A 12,606-nucleotide genomic window follows, 5' to 3' on the forward strand; every position below is an offset into this window, starting at 1 on the left:
CGGTTTTTTCTTCCATTTTTTGTTTTTTTTTTTTGGCTGTTTTGCCCTGCTAAAAGCAATTTACAAAAGTTTTTCCATCAAAACTCCGCTGTCAGTATAAATATCCTTAAAATAGCCGGCACTGCCATAGCTAAGCACATACACTCCACACACTCGCACACACACAGACCCAGACACACAGACACACACACACACACTCACCCAAGTCGTTGCTGTTGCTGCTGGCCGCTTCCTGAGCTGCCTGTTTGCCTGGCTTGCTGCACTCAGCTCTGCAGCTGCAGAGAATATGATTTATGAATGCATGTGCTGATATATGCCATGTGCCATATGTCCGCCTGCTCTACTCCCTTCTATCAGCCTGTGCCGGCATCCTCCGCTCCGCTCCGCTCTGTCTCTCTTTCCTTCCTTCTCCTTCTTCGGCTTCACTTGTATTGTTAGCGCCGAAAATTATGCTACAATATTTTTGCTTTCCCTGCTCTGGTGTTGGACAACTTTGTGCATTGTTGGCTCATCTATTCGCACAGCAAACAAAGGCAAACGTGTTAGCCACACACACACACACACACATACACCCTAAAAACACACACACATAGAAACTAGTACTGATTTCTGTAGGCAAATCAAAGCTCTTTAAATTGAGCATATTACGTATTACAGCTCGAGTTATTTCTCAACTACCAAGAGAGTTGGCCACTTCAAGTTTTCTGTTTGACAAATACAAATTTGGGTTTTTGGTGCTTATAAAGCTATGATACCCTTGTACAGGTATTTTAATGGACAAGTCTACAAGTTTATTTAGTAAACATGTAAAATGCGATAAGGTAAATGCATCAGTAAATGTAGAAGGAATTTTCTTATATTTTTGTTAAGTAAATTAATTTAATTCAACAATTTTCATACAGTACAAATTTAAAAATAATCTACCACAATAAGTTAAAACAAGTAAGAAAGTTACAGTCGAGTGTGCTCGACTGTGAGATACCCGCTACCCATTTTTAATAAAGGCAAAATATTGCGGTATCATTTTCAAAATATACCGAAAATACTAAAAATAAAAATATACCAAATGGTATGTTTGGTATATCGATATAGTACACCATTCAAAATATACTATAAACGGCACAATGTGCCAGATTGTCGGACAAAGCAACTCAGACCCCTAGTAAGTAGGCGTTTTTGCCCATACAAAGTATTTCTTTAATAACTTCCACAATTTTTATCTGATCGCAACCAAATTTTCAGGAATCATAACTACTACAGTACTTATTGTATATACCAAAATTCGTAGCTCTAGCTTTAAAATTATGCTTGTTATTCGATTTTTTTGATTTGCGGGGGCGGAAGTGGGCGTGGCAAAAATTTGAAACAAACTTGATCTGCGTGCAAACATAACAAATGCTGTCGAAAAATTATAGCTCTATCTCTTATAGTCTCTGAGATCTAGGTGTTCATACGGACGGACGGACAGACACACAGACGGACAGACGGACAGACGGACAGACGGACATGGCTATATCGTCTCGGCTGTTGACGCTGATCAAGAATATATATACTTTATAGGGTCGGAGATGCCTCCTTCTACCTGTTACATACATTTCCTGCCGGCACAAAGTTATAATACCCTTCTACCCTATGGGTAGCGGGTATAAATACAATCAATATTGAATTCTCAATACCATAAAAAAATGTTGTGTAAATATTTCACTAATTATAAACTAAAAAGAGATTAAATTGAAATTAATTTAAAAATAATTACAGTAATAATTATCAAAATTATATTGCAAATTAAAAATTTATTTAACCAACTAAATTGTCAATACGATTTTATCTAAATAAAAGTAAATTAAAATTGATTTGGTACACGGAAAAGCGTTTGCTATGTAAACGACATCACGGCAATTGCAATAGAATTCATGGAGTAAGACAAGAAACTGAGCTCATATTTTAATGCATGCCGAACACAAATCGGAAAATAAGAAAACACTGTCTTATATCTTGCAATCCCTGAACTTGTACACATTGATTGCTTAGCAATCTTTTCTTCTTTTTTCAGACTGGGCACCTTTATCGATCGATCCGTTCTTGCTTCTTCTCCTGCTCTTCTCTCATGCATTTGCAATTCCTTTCGATTCTGCTACAGCCACTTTATCAATTTCGCCAATAAAATTCAAACAGTTTGAATTTTCTTTTAGAGTTTCATTGCCTGAGTTTTGGCTGGCAAATGTTGTTTGAGCTGATTCTGCTTCTGCACTGCTTCCCGCCAATAAAAAATGCATCATTCATCTTTGTTAACTGCAAAGTCCGACACCAAACTTCAACTCGAAAAGCGATTTGTTGGATTGGTTTGTTTGCCTGATGGATTTGTTGTCTCGTTTAGTTTATTTTCCTACTCTCTTTCTCCCTCTTTCTCTTACTTTTTCGTCAGCTAATTGGATTTATTGTTGCATTTTGCTTTGAGAAATTAGTTTTGAATGGCTAGCAGCACTTTATAAACCGATTCATATTGATTATTATCGTTGTTGTTGCTGAAAGTGTGGCTTCTACAGTGGGACCCAATGTTTCCACGGCTTTGGCTTGATCGACACCTAACACATCGTTGAGTGACTTCTTCACAAAAATGGCTCGAAAGAAAAAATGCTCGTTTCAATCCCGTGAGCAGCATATAAGCAAGAAGCTTAAAGTTTCTGCAAGCCCACCCAAAACTATTACTAAAGCTAAGCTGCAGGTCGCGAAAAGTCCAAGTGAGAGAATTGACTATTCCGCATCCACGTCCAAGGCAGCGGCACTAAGCAATAACCGTTTTGCAGCTCTGGACGAAGAAGCTAGCCATGTAATGCAGATGGACTCACAAGAAATTGGTTTGGACGACGAACCAGAAACACCTGTAGATGCCAATGAGTATGAACATACCCAGAAAACGATCGCTAAGCCTCCTGCTATTTGTGTGCCTAATGTTGACAACCCCATAGATTTGGAAATGGCCTTGGACTCGTGCGTTGGTGTCGACAACTACAGTATTCGTACCTCTAAGTTCGGTGTGTCAAGAATATACACTATCAACTCTGATGCTTTCCGAAAGACGGTTAAGCATTTAAACACTCTTAATTGTCAGTACTGGCACCATCAACTCAAGGAGGATAAGCCGTACAGGGTAGTCATCAAGGGAATTAATGCCAGCGTGCCCACAACCAATATAAAGAACGCTCTTGAACATCTTGGCTTTGAAGTTCTCAACATTTACTGTCCCAGAAAGGCAGACTGGCGCAATATTGAGATTAACGCAGAGGATGATGAAGCGACGATCAACTACAAGACTCGGCAAAACCTATTTTTCGTCAATCTTAAACAAGGGCCACAAGCTACAGAGGTCTTAAAACTACATAAACTTGGCAAGTACAGAATTACTGTTGAGCGCGCTTCTCGTAGAAACGAAATTTTGCAATGTCTCAAATGTCATATGTTTGGTCACTCCAAAAGTTACTGTTTCCAAGAACCAATCTGTGGCAAGTGCGCTGGCTCGCACACGACTGGTTCGGTACTATGCACTAGTGATGATTATTTGTGCATCAACTGTGGTGGTGATCATGCTTCAACAGATAAAAAATGTCCAGTCAGGGCTGAAAAAAGCAGAATGCTAAAACCAAAACCAAGGCTCCTTGCCTCCAGCAACAATGCCAGAGCAAGACATAATCAGGACGTCACGCGGAGTTTCATCCCTGCTAGCACTGTCAGTTGCAATATGTCCTACGCTGAGGTAGCTCGCCCCAAACGGGCTCAACCTGGACCAAGCTCTCCTAAACATAACCAGCGAGAAACAAACGTGCTGCCTAATAATAAATTCCTGGCGTTGGAGAACTCCATAATGGAGATCAACGCAAGAATGGATCAATTATTTAAGCTGGTCCAAGAAACATTGGAGGCAAACAAGGCATTTCGAGAACTGGTCACGGTTCTGATTTCTCGTATGCCAAAATGATGCAACCGACTGTTAAAATCGGATTGTGGAATGCACGGGGACTAGCTAGGGATTCTGAAGAGCTCCGGCTTTTCCTCAGTGCTCATAATATAGATGTTATGCTAGCCACAGAAACACATATGAAAGAAGGACAGCGTATATTTCTGCCAGGATATACTTCTTTCCACACCTATCACCCCAGCGGCAACGCCAAAGGTGGCGCCTCAGTGATTGTGCGCTCCACATTGAACTATACTCCACAATCTTCTATCTCAACTGTGGACAGGCAAATAGCTCGAGTGAATCTACTAACATCGGAGGGGATAATAGAAATCGCGTCCGTGTATCTCCCACCCAATGTACCATGGACCCGAGTGGGATTTGAATCCCTGTTCGCCGAGCTTAGTAACAAATTTATTGCTGGAGGTGACTACAATGCCAAACATGCATGGTGGGGCCCCACGAGTGGCAATCCGAGTGCCTACTCAAGAGGCAAACTGTTGCAAGAAGTAGTAGCGAATAGCCAATACCAGATTGTGGCCACGGGTGAGCCCACTTACTATTCCTACAACGCACAAATTACACCATCAGCAATAGATTTTTTTGTTACCAATGGCATCAACAGCAATAGGATCCATGTCAGAACGCTCCACGAACTTTCTTCGGATCACACTCCTATATTGGCTGAAGTTCACGCTACTCCGTCAAGGAAGCCACTACGCGATCGTATACTCTCTCGTGGTGCCGATATCAACATTTTCAAGGCGCACTTGGAGGAGGAATTGGACATCTACATGGAAATTCAAGTGGAGGAGGATATTGACAACGCCATCAATATTTTCATGAACCAACTAACTCAAGCTGCAACAAGAGCTGCTCCTAGAGACCTACAACAAGCGAGTGAACAACGGCAGCTTCAGCTTCCTCCTGCAATCATCGAACTCCTCCGAATTAAGCGCAAAGTCCGAAGAGAGTACGCCAGAACTGGTGATGCTCGAATCCAGCAGATTCACAATAGATTGGCCAATCGTCTTCGCAAAGTGCTGGCTCGCAGGAAACAAATGCAAATTGGCAACATGCTCGATAGCCTAGGGACGGATGCTTCTACTAACTACTCCCTGTGGAAAATAACTAAAAGGTACAAGACGCTGCCCACAACAAAGTCTGCTTTTAGAGACCCTGCTGGAGGCTGGTGCCGCACAAGCCGTGACAAAGCAGAAGTGTTTGCCAACAACTTAGAGCAACGTTTTAAGCCACATGACTTTGCACAAGAGAGCCATCGCCGAATGATTGCGGAGTCACTTGAAACTCCTTTTCAAATGGCCTTGCCCGCAGATCCTGTCACGCTGGATGAAGTTAAACATTTAATTTCGAAATTAAAAGTGAAGAAAGCCCCTGGCGAGGACTTGCTGGACAACAGGACCATCAGAATACTTCCAGATCAAGCTTTGCTATTCTTGGTCCTCATCTTTAACAGCATCCTGCGTTTGGGATACTTTCCGAGAGCTTGGAAGTCGGCGAGCATCATTATGATACTCAAACCAGGAAAGCAACCATCAAATGTGGATTCTTACAGGCCTATCAGTCTTCTTCCTTCTTTAGGAAAAATAATGGAGAGACTGATTCTGAACAGAATGATGAGTGTCGAGGCTGTCACCCGTGCGATTCCCAAGTTCCAGTTTGGTTTTCGCAGACAGCATGGCACCCCAGAGCAACTCCATAGAGTTGTCAACTTTGCGCTGGAGGCCTTGGAGGAGAAAGAGTACGCGGTGGCTGCTTTCTTGGATATCCAGCAAGCTTTTGACAGAGTGTGGCACCCCGGACTTCTTCACAAAGCAAAGAACTTGCTAACACCTCAGCTTTTCTTGCTAATAAGGAGCTTCTTAGAAGGACGCACTTTTCATGTGATGACCGATGGTTATAAATCGTCGACCAAGTCTATAGAAGCGGGTGTTCCTCAAGGTAGCGTGCTTGGCCCAACATTGTACACACTATTCTCTGCTGACATGCCAACCCACTCGTCAATCACAGCACTTGCACGAAAGGATACTCTGATTGCAACCTATGCTGACGATACCGCGGTGCTCACCAAAACAGCTCCATAGATCTTGCAAAAATAGGTCTCCAAGAATATTTAGATGCATTCCAGGAATGGGCTAGGAATTGGAACGTGTGCATCAATGCAGATAAATGCGCAAACATGACCTTCGCAAATCGTATGCGCAAATGCCCGTGTGTGACGCTTAATGGTAGAGTGTTAGCCCACTCAGCATCTCACAAATACCTAGGAGTCATTCTAGACAGAAGACTCAATTTTGAAAGCCATGTCAAGTCGCTGCTGCACTCATATAAAACCAAAATAAATCGTATGTCCTGGCTACTCTCCGCTAAAAACAAGCTTTCACTGGACAACAAAGTTCGAATTTTCAAGTGCATTTTAGCTCCGAGCCTGTTCTATGCAATACAGGTGTATGGTATCACAGCTAAAATGCACCTCAACAAAATACGAGTACTGCAAGCCAAAACGCTGAGGCGGATCTCAGGAGCTCCATGGTACATGAGAACGGCGGACATCGAGCGCGACCTCAAAGTACCAAAAATTGGCGATAGAATACAGACAATTGCCCAAAAATATACAGAGAGGCTTGGAGGTCACCCTAACAGCCTGGCTAAGCGCCTAACGCCAGCTCATCGCACTACAGTCAGGAGAAGACTTAAACGATGTCATCCTCAAGACCTGCTGGCTCGGGTCTTGACCTAATAATTAACAGAGATTTCCTTATATCCTTAGGTTCAATTTACACAATCTTTATTTACTTTATATTTATTATGCGCTGCTGCCATAATTAATTTTCTCTTTATTATTTCTGATTTGATTAAGTTGCCCAGTTAGGTAACAGTGCACCTTTCTTTGTTATCATTTCGTTATTATTTTAAAAAAAATAATTATAAAAAAAAATAGTATTAATTATTTTCTTTTATCAATTCTCACTTTTAGAGATGTTCGACCCAACTAAATTGTCAATACGATTTTATCTAAATAAAAGTAAATTAAAATTGATTTGGTACACGGAAAAGCGTTTGCTATGAAAACAACATCAAGGCAATTGCAATAGAATTCATGGAGTAAGACAAGAAACTGAGCTCATATTTTAATGCATGCCGAACACAAATCGGAAAATAAGAAAACAGTGTCTTACATCTTGCAATCCCTGAACTTGTACACATTGATTGCTTAGCAGTTTTTTGCCTCCAGTTCCCTTACTTTTCAGACTGGGCACCTTTATCGATCGATCCGCTCTTGCATCTTCTCCTGCTCTTTCTCATGCATTTGCAATTCCTTTCGATTCTGCTACAGCCACTTTATCAATTTCGCCAATAAAATTCAAACAGTTTGAATTTTCTTTTAGAGTTTCATTGCCTGAGTTTTGGCTGGCAAATGTTGTTTGAGCTGATTCTGCTTCTGCACTGCTTCCCGCCAATAAAAAATGCATCATTCATCTTTGTTAACTGCAAAGTCCGACACCAAACTTCAACTCAAAAAGCGATTTGTTGGATTGGTTTGTTTGCCTGATGGATTTGTTGTCTCGTTTAGTTTATTTTCTTACTCTCTCTCTCTCTCTCTTTCTCTTACTTTTTCGTCAGCTAATTGGATTTATTGTTGCATTTTGCTTTGAGAAATTAGTTTTGAATGGCTAGCAGCACTTTATAAACCGATTCATATTGATTATTATCGTTGTTGTTGCTGAAAGTGTTCTCATTCCATTCGATGATTATTAGGTGTGAACAACTGCTAACTAGGCGACATGTTGTTGCCTGTCAAATGTTCATGTCAAATCATCAGACAACGCGCCAAAAAGCAGGCAATAGAATACTTGCTTACTCATGTTGTCATGTGTCTCCATATCTATCTGGTGCTTTTGCTTGTCTGTGTTGAACACGACAAGTTGTAGTTGAAAAAGAGTTTTTTCGACTCCCTTGAAGTCGTACATCTACTTGCAGTAGTAGTTGCCGTATTTTAACTGTGGAACAGGACGAAAGTGCGCACATTGACCGACAGGTAGACGTGCTTTGTCTGCCTCAATACTTTCAGTACTTTGATTTTGACAGCGTCGAACGCTTTTGTTTTGGCCAGGTGCCAGACAAATGATAATTGGCACGAGGGTGTGAGAGGCCACCCAGGCAGCTAGGCAGCTAGGCAGCCAGCACACATCCCCATCGGTTTAATCATGAAGAAATGTTACGACGACCAAAAATGTCTGTGTGCGTCTCTTCGTTCGCTTGATTGCCCCACAAAAAGCATTGAATATGCTCGAATAGTCGCCTCGATGTCTATGTGTTGACATTGAGTTGTCGGTAGTACTTAATTTGAATACAAGAAAAAAAACCGATCTGATTCGCAGTGAAATAAATTTAAACTAAAGAAATAGTATCTTTAAATTTCGACTTCAAGAGAACTGAAGCAAGTAAGAAAGATACAGTCCAGTGTGCCTGACTATGAGATACCCGCTACTCATTGTGAATAAAAGCAAAATAGTGAATAATTTAAAAATACACCAACGACTTTATTTGGTATATTGATACAGTACTACATAACTTCGCAACCAAATTGTTAGAAATTTTGAATACTATACTTTTTATTGTATATACCTAAGAGGTTTAAAATAACGCTTGTTAGATCGTCTCGGCTGTTGACGCTGAACAAGAATAGACACCTTATAGAGTCGGAGATATCTGCTACATATATTTCATGTAAGCACAAAAATATAATACCCTTCTCCCCTATGGGTAATAAATTTAAAGAAGTCTCTTTAAACTTCAACAGCAAATGAACTGAATAAATCTGAATATTACTTCCTTTAATTCATGCACTACTTGATATATCGTAGTTGGAAATGTTGTCTCCTTGCTCTGCAGAATCGTGCAACAGTTAATGCTAAATAAATTACACCGTAATGCGGGTAGCTTTAGGCGGTTAGTCGATCTGAAAGAGAGCATTGATTAGGCTTCACCCACCGCCCCCGCTCCCGCCCGCATACAGTAGGCGATGTCTGTCAATCTCTGGCACACTTTAATGGTAACCACTGCTGTGACCAAGCGGACGCTCTAACGAGTTCTAAAACATTTCGCCCAACTAAACGAAGTTAAACGCACTGAATAACAAGTAGTTTTTCTCCCCGCACACACACACACACACACAAAGATACTAACACACTCATGCACACGAAATTTGTGGCATTGCTGGAGATGGAGTTAACTTGAGACGAAGCGAGACAGCGACACAAACTGAATCTTAATGAGGCAGGTACTGTGTGTGCGGTTGCATGCGGCGTATACGTAACGCTGATTTTGCCCCCTGGACTGTCGCATTGACACTGCGCTGGAACTGCAGCTGGGATTGGGAATGGGAATGGGATTGGCATTGGCATTGGATAGTAGAGAGAAACCTCTCCCGTTTGGGACTGGGTCAACTAATGAGCAGTTAAATATTTGTTGACAGCCAAACTGCTGACTTAACGCTAATTAATCGCTTTGTAAGCTGCAAAACGCATTTTATTTTTCATTTCGCTGCTGTTTTTTTCTCTCGAATTTATAGCTGCTGTGGTTTCGCTTTTGTCTAGCTTTTATAATTTCATAATTGTCAACAAATTAATATACAATTTTATTTATTTACAATGTGTGCATAATTATGATTTATGCATTTTACACCCCTTGAATGCAAGTGCCATAAAACAGCATTCAAATCCGATTATCTAACTGTGTTGACGGCCCAGCACAAAAAGAACTCTCCAATAACATTAATATTTTCATTTGTTTTTGACTCGTATTTTTTGGTTTTTTTGTTTTTGGCCTGTCATAATTCCCTTTTGGTCACTGGATGCCAACTCTCTTTGAATTTCAATTTTATTTACTTTAATTAAAATGGATTAGTATTTCGCCAATTAATTTCCCAGTCATTTATCGCATTTCCATAACCTGTTGGCCAATGAATTCTCTATTACGAGCCGCTAATTTTGAGTCATGATTTGTGCAAACAAATCAACCGCAATTGCAATTATTTAAAGCTTTTGAAATATTCCAAATGAGCATTCCGTAGAGAATACTTTAAAATAACACAGAAATGTTAGAAGAAAGTTTATTGATAATTATTCGAAAATGTTTGTTTATAATTATAATACTCCTAATTACTTCAACACAAATTTATACAAATTAGTCATTAGAGACAAACCTAATCAACTTGTTGTCAGTTTTGAAATATAAAAGAAAAATAAAAAATAACATAAAGAACATATTAAAAACTTTATAGAAAGATAAAATAAATACACATACGTTCGACAGTTTTAACACAAATAAATTTCCTATTTAGCATTCCAACAGAGTCAAAATAAGCCATGACAATCGTGTTCTCAACTCGTTTACAACGAAAAAAGCAAAATACTCAATACTTGTATAAGCCTGAGCGTTTAGCTTTCGAATTGAATAAAGAAATACGAAAAGAAAATGAAAAAAGAATAAGGAATACGATTGAAAGATTGGGGCAGAGAACAACAAAGTGAAGAGCTCAACGCTTTGCATAGAGATTTGAGAGAAAATAAAAGAAGCAGAGGGAACAAGAGTCGTTGATGTATGATGTTGCCAATTGTTTGAAGTAAATCAAACGGCTCAGAGTCGAGGCAAAGGCATAGGACGAAAGCTAGCAGGATAAGCAGGTCCTACAGAGCACAGTCAATACTCAGTACGAAGTACCAGTGATTGGTGCTGTCTGCCATTCTGTCTTCCCCTCTGCCCGCCTGCCTTCCTTCCTGAGTGCCTCGCTTGGTGGTATTAGCTCAAGCTGCTCTTGCTGCTGCTGCTGCTGCTGTTGGTCCTGGCCCAATGTAAACAAAGCACATTGAAAAATTGCCAGAAATAAAAGAGGCAGTGGCGGCCAGAAGGCTGCACCCCTTCATCCCGCACCCCGCACCCCTGTTGCCCACTGCTGACAGCTGCTCAGAGGTAGGGCGAAGGATTAGGGATTGGACCGAGGGAATGGAGGGGGGCATCTGTCATTTATATTTCAGTTCCTTTCCAGTTATTCAATCAGCCCATTTATCGAGACAAAGCCAAGCCAAGCCAAGCCAACGGACTCCTTTGCTGTGGTCAGCTTTGTGGCCAGCACATGCAAATGGTCAGAAATTAGTAAAGGACTAAGCGTTGAGATAAATCAACCTAAACTCGCATCGATGAAACACAATACTCAGATCCCTATTATGGTAGATAGCCGATAGCACAACAATATCAAACTCTGTTAAATGCTGCAAATTATTGTACAACTTAATGCGAATTTATGGCTGCAGTTGGACGATTCTCCCAAATTAACTTGCATATTTTACAACTCATTTAAAATGGGACCGCAAAACATTTCGACACTGAATAATTTATGGTAATACCAATCACAGACGCAACACAAAATGAATTATACTTTACACACACATACACACAGACAGAGAGAAACACATTAGCATATAAATCGAGCAACTTAACAGATACTTAAGCCCACGCTGGGCATTTGTTCAATATAAATAATGTATAGGTAATAAATTTTCATAATTGCTTGGCTTTTTTTACCCAATGACGTTGAGGTGCAACATTAGTGAAAACAGTTTAATAAAACAATATATTTTAAATCGTTTGGGATTATTGACTAGAATTTATTTAAAATAATAATTACTGTTATAACTCAATAAAATTTGATTATTTTAATAGTAATAAAATCTAAATTAAAAACATCTTTATTGATTCACAAATGAATTCGTTAGCGAAAGAGAGAGTTTTAAACATTTTGATGAATTTTTACCCAAATTGGGCAAATTTGCCAAACGGTCAAAACTTTGAAAATAACGAAGACTAGAAAAACAGAGGAGCAACATTATAAAAACAAAAAAAAAAAATGAAATTAAAACAAAAACTAACGTTGATGGGCGGCTGGTTTAGAGTAGAATGTTGCCACAACATTAGCAGCCAGAAATCTGGCGCTCGAAATTCTCATCCAAAAACAAAATTAATTTTTCGGTCAGGCTAAAGTTTTTTTTTTTTTTGGACAACGAGAGAGTTTGCATTGTTTTGCATATTTTATATGGCGGAAATGTGGCGCACAACAACACATGCATACACACACACACGCACACACACACACACACAGAGAGAGATTTGCAACCCCTTTGGAAATGAACGAAGCAATGCGCCCCAAAAAGTATGCAACACGCAAATTATGCATCGCAAGGCACAAAAGACAAACTTTCACTGGCTTTGGCATATTCGACAGGCGGAATGAAAATTAATACGAAAACAACAAAAATATGACTAACAATGCATATCAGAGATGCAGCTACACACAGAGCCACAATCTCCCCACACCACAATTCCCAAACCCAAGCCCAAAATCCCAATTCCAAACCCAATCCCGAATCCCCAACTCTAACGACTGCTGCAACAATAAAGTAATTAAAAATTCTGCTAACTATCTAAACGGAACTGCCAACGGGTCACGTATAATGCATAGACCATCCCCATTCTCCACCCCATTCAAAAGCGGCATTTATTAAATAATGAATCACAGTTCGCAGCGTAAGTCCTTTACTATTTAATAGCTTTGACTATTTTATCAACTA

The sequence above is a fragment of the Drosophila sulfurigaster genome, chromosome 2L (assembly GCF_023558435.1).
Source record: "Drosophila sulfurigaster albostrigata strain 15112-1811.04 chromosome 2L, ASM2355843v2, whole genome shotgun sequence".
Lineage (NCBI taxonomy): Eukaryota > Metazoa > Arthropoda > Insecta > Diptera > Drosophilidae > Drosophila > Drosophila sulfurigaster.